The sequence below is a fragment of the Rutilus rutilus genome (assembly GCF_951802725.1).
Source record: "Rutilus rutilus genome assembly, chromosome: 1".
Taxonomy (NCBI): Eukaryota; Metazoa; Chordata; class Actinopteri; order Cypriniformes; family Leuciscidae; genus Rutilus; species Rutilus rutilus.
Genome location: NC_140209.1, coordinates 77,633,034 through 77,638,811, shown reverse-complemented (window position 1 = coordinate 77,638,811; position 5,778 = coordinate 77,633,034).

The following is a 5,778-nucleotide window of genomic DNA, read 5'->3' as shown; positions in this document are numbered from 1 at the left end:
TCTACTAATGTTTCTTACTTTATCGTATGCTTTGTTAATCACTCTATTTTTGTACCCTCGTTCCTTAAATCTTTGAGTCATATCTTGTGTCCTGATGTTAAAATCTTCTTCCTTATCGCATATTCTTTTCAATCTCTGAAACTGACCAAAATGAATATTTTCAGTCATCCATTTAGGATGAAAGCTATCTGCTCATAATATGGTATTTCTGTCAGTTTCTTTCCTGAAAATGGTGGTATGTAACTCCCCATTACTTCCTTTAAAAATGTTGATGTCTAAAAAATTAATCTGAGTATATGAAAAATCTAAACTTAACTTCAAATTTGCATTGTTGTTTGTTACACACACCCTGACGAAGGCATGTAAAGCCGCAAAGCGTAGGTGGATCTGTCACCAATTTTAATGTTTAAGCCATGAATAAAATAAAGGCTTTTTAAAAAAAATTCTACTTACTTTGAGTGCCTTGGAGTTCCTATGTTCTTAGGGTTAAGGTTAGGTTGACCATTTAAAGCATCTTGAAATATGCACTTTTCCTATATATACTATATACTGTATTAATTGTCTTATTTAGCGAGGACTCATCAAATTGTAAAAAAAAGACATTTATGATGTTACAAAAGATTTCTATTTCTATAAATTAAGGCTGTGCTTTTTAACATTATTCGTCTTTTTAAAATTTATTCAAATAGAAAACAGTCATTGGAAGTTAATAATGAAATAAAATGTGGATTTCTAATCAAAGAAACGCTCCCTTGGTGAACATATTAATCTTCTTTCAAAAACCTCAACATCTTCCTGACACCAGAATGATGATCGCTAGTGAACTTCATGTTACAGAAACATCTGTGTTATTTCTCACTTAGTTAATTAATATCTGATGAAAAAAGATCTGTAGACAAAGACATAATAAATATATGCCGATAATCATAACTCAATCAGTTCAATGTATGCTCTCTGTATACACATTTCCTGTATATCCTGAACTCCTGTTATTGAAATTATGCCATATGCAATTTACAATATTTAATAACTTGTAAGTATAATCCTGTACATACCCCAGATCTTTGTCGGCAGAGTTTCACCTTCAGTATTGTTTGGAGTCGTAGTCAGAGATGTGAATGAGCTGGAGGCGAGATCTGTAAGTCAGTGTGTGGCTTGATTTCTGTGTTATTTTGTGTGCGTGTTTGTTAGGTATGAAGTCTGGCTTGCAGGAATCCTTGAATAAATATTCATAAGCATCTGACACACAGTGACACACCAATGCCCATGGGCAAATATCACAGCTTCAGATGATCACATGGCAGTCCTGATCCATCCTCCAGATATCAAGATCATGGAAAACTTTGGGATAGGCTTTAGTCAGTCGCCTTTACTTCTATTGCGCTTTATACAATACAGACTGTTTCAAAGCAGCTTCACAGTGAAAACTGGAAAATTAGTGACTTCAGCTGAACAACAGATGAAATGCATTCAGTTTTTCAGAAAATGGTGATGTCATCACTCAGTTCAGTTCTCATACAGTCAGATCAATAATGTTTTTGAATATTAAGTGACTCTAACTAATGAAGCCAGAGACGACAGTGACGGAAAGGAAAATGAAGGAAAACCCTTGGAGAGAAACCAGACTCAGTCGCTCAGTTCTCCTCTGGCCAACGAACCAACACGGCGTGCTTCAGTCAAACCCTCAAACATTATAAATCATGCCATACAAGTATATATGTAATGCAAAGGTATTGCAATGGCATGAAATATGATCAGTCCTCTGAAATGACAGAAATACATAATTCAGATTGTGTGGATCAACCTGTTCTCTCTGTGGGTAAATCATGTTTGACACCCGTCATTCCCTTCATCAGCTGACAGAAACACAGTCTGACAGTCTTTGATTCTTCCACTAAATAAAGCTAATGTGAACCGTGAAAGCGCTGTACTGTACCAGAACATCTGGACGGATGAAAACAGAACAGATCATCTGTACTCAGACCGATATTGAGTGCCTGATGAGGGCCAATAAATGGAAGAGAAGAAGACATTATCCTTCTGAATGACTGTCAAAGATCATATTCAAATTCAGAGTTTATTGCCATTTGCACAGGTACGTTTTAGTACAGGTACATTGGAATTCTTGTGCGTTTCTCAGAGTCAGCTATTAAATAAATGTTTTTTTTAATAAAAAAAATAAAATAATATATATATATATTAAGGTAGAGCAGAGAACAACAAAACATTTTAAAAATGCAAAGAATGCAAAAAAAGACTGTATATCAAATAACCTTTCTAGTTTAAGATCAATTTAGTTAATAATATTGCACGCTGTAAAAACTCTTAATAGAATAAATGACTATTACACTAATCATTACAATGATTAAAAACATGGAGTAGGGTACTTTTGTGCCACTAGCCTAACAGTGGCTGGAAAGAAGCTGTTAAACAGAGGGCTTGTGAGTGCTGAAGCGGTGTCTCAGGTTGTAGCCTGTGTCCACCCACTTAAACAAAGCATAAGCTGGCAGGTGTTGTCCTTAAGGATCCTTCTACAGCACTGGGTGTATATAGTATCCATGGAGGGGAGGTTAGAGCCGACAACCCTCTCTGCAGTTTTTGTGACCCATTGCAGTGATTTCCTCTCAGCCAGGGTGGTGTTGCCGAACCACACTGTGATACCGCTGGTGAGGATGCTCTCAACAAGGCCTCTGTACACATGGGTTACGGGTTGACATTGAAGTCCGGCCTTCTTCAACACTCTGATGAAATGCAGCCTCTGCTGAGCTCTTTTCACTGTTGCCACAGTGTTTTTAGCCCAGCTGAGGTTTTCTGAGATATGAAGTCCTCAGAACTTATAGCTGTCAGTCCGCTCCACCTCAGTCCCGTGGGTGGTGAGAGGCTGTAGGAGGGGAGCGCTCCTCCTAAAGTCCAGGATGAGTTCCTTGGTTTTGTCAATGTTAAGAGCAAGATCATTGTCCTCCCCATAGACGCTGATCTTGTGAACCCTATCCCTGTATGATGCCTCATCGCCCCCTCTGATGAGGCCAAGGACAGTTGTATCATCTGCATACTTAATGATGATATTACAATTGTCCTGGTTGGTGACACAGTCACGTGTATACAGTGAAAAGAGTATGGGGCTGAGACAGCAGTCCTGTGGGGCTCCTGTGCTCACTGTAAGCTGAGGCCTTCTTTCCCATCCTCACCACCTGTGGCCTGTCCGTTATCCAATTACAAGTGGTTGTTGGTACTCCCAAGTCTATCAGCTTACCGGTCAGCTTCATCGGCCGGATCGTATTGAAGGCGGAGCTGTAAATCTAGAAACAATAGCCGTACACATGTATTGTGAGTGTCTAGGTGCTGCAAGATATAGTGAAGTGCCAGTGCCACCGCATCATCCACTGACCTGAACTGAAGAGGTCTACTGTGTCTGGAACCACAGAATTGATATGTTGTAGGACCAGCTTCTCCAGACACTTCATGGGGCAACCGATGTAAGTGCCACTGGTCTAAAATCATTCATTGTAATTGTGTTTGTTCTTTTCGTAACCGGCACTATAATAGAGGACTTAAAGATACGTGGGACTGTTTCTTGTAGGTCACTCAATGATGTGTATATAAAATGTTGTATTTTCACTCGTGTTTCACAAAACAAGCCCTTAAACACACTTTTTCATTCAGAAGGTTGGACACACAGATGTGTTTGCATGTTCCTCAGGGCTTTATTTCAGCTCTTATGGTTGGTTTCAGCAGAGATAAAGCAGGATCTCAGTGCAGAAGCCTTTATTTACAAAACTCAATTCTTTACAAAACAGACTCTCAGGAACAACCAATCTAGTAATGATGTATAACTGACAAAGAACTGAAAGAAACACAAGGCTTAAATAGACAGCAAACAGAGGAACTAACAAGACTGAGACACACCTGAACTGAAACTCAAATCAAATCAGTAACCATGGAAACAAACAGGCCGGGGGAGGAGGAAGACTGAACTGGGGCATGTTCAAGTTCAAAACGGTGCGCAACGTTTTGCTACGGTTTCCGGGTTGAACGTCATGTTTCCTGGAAACGGCGTGCACCGGTGTGCAACGGGGTTTAAGATATGTTTTCTCTTGTTTGGTGGGTGTGTCAGAACTGCAGTCCAATCAGCAGCAACATGTATATAAAGCACGTGGTATTAAAGTGAACTCGCACAATGGGTTCAAGGAAAGTAATTTACAAATGTGTTCGATGCAGCTCGGTATACGCAACAAGTTTTATTGTAAAAATATAGGATATCAACACAATGATGTAGTTGTTTATATTTTTAGCTTCATTGCAAGTGTATTGGTATAGACATAAACAATGGTAATTAAGTGCTTTTCCTAAAAATGAGAAAGAAAATACAGGGTATTAAAACAGTATGACCTACAAATAAAGTCAGTATGTGAGGCTAAATAAATGTGTTTTAGTCTGAATTAGGTAAGATGTGTGCTTCAGTTTCAGTTTAGCAATCCCTTCACTCGATTGGGATGTTCTCTTTTGTTCTGGGCGGCAAGTGCAGTAACTGTAACATCGGGCATATTTTGTAGTATTAAACACATATTTATACCGACTTCATCAGGCTCAGAAAATTCTTCACAAAGAACACAAAGAATGGCCTTCTCAGCTTCCATAGTTGCAACTCTTGCGTCATCAGAACAGTGTGTTCAACGCATCACCGTTTCTGTTTAAAAAACGTTGTGCAACGTTTTGTCGGGGCTGAACGCAGCCCTGAACTAATGAACAGATTAACCAAACACAGACGAGAACAGATTAACCAAACACAGACGAGAACAGATTAACCAAACACAGACGAGAACAGAAATCAACACAAACTGACATCATGACATCAGCTCTCACTGCTCTGTAATGCTGAAAACCCTAAAGGGAAACATGATCATTCCATCATTTGCTCTAAAAACTCTGTTTTTATTCTGCAAAGCTGCAATGATATTTTCAGAAATGTTCTTCAGAATATCTTCTTTTATGATTCTCAGGAGAGTGTAAATGATGACAGAATGATCGTGTTCACAATCCTTTTGAACATTCAATTCACATTTATTTGTATAGTGCTTTTTACTATACATATCGATTCAAAGCAGCTTTACAGAAAATGCATGAGTCCACATTACAATTTAGAGTGATCTGTTATCAGAGGTCACTGTCCAAGTTATGTATTTCAGAAATGTACATATACAAATCACATAGTAAGCTAAAGTGTATTAATTTAAACAATGTAATAATTTAAGGCAGAAACAGTGATCTCTTCACAGGTGTTGGGTCATCTCTTCACAGCTGTTGGGTCGTCTCTTCACAGGTGTTGGGTTGTCTCTTCACAGGTGTTGGGTCGTCTCTTCACAGCTGTTGGGTCATCTCTTCACAGGTGTTGGATCATCTCTTCACAGCTGTTGGGTCGTCTCTTCACAGGTGTTGGGTCATCTCTTCACAGCTGTTGGATCATCCTTTCACAGGTGTTGGATCATCTCTTCACAGCTGTTGGGTCATCTCTTCACAGGTGTTGGATCATCTCTTCACAGGTGTTGGGTCTTCTCTTCACAGGTGTTGGGTCATCTCTTCACAGCTGTTGGATCATCTCTTCACAGCTGTTGGGTCTTCTCTTCACAGGTGTTGGGTCTTCTCTTCACTGGTGTTGGGTCGTCTCTTCACAGGTGTTGGGTCTTCTCTTCACAGGTATTGGGTTGTCTCTTCACAGGTGTTGGGTCGTCTCTTCACAGGTGTTGGGTCGTCTCTTCACAGGTGTTGGGTCTTCTCTTC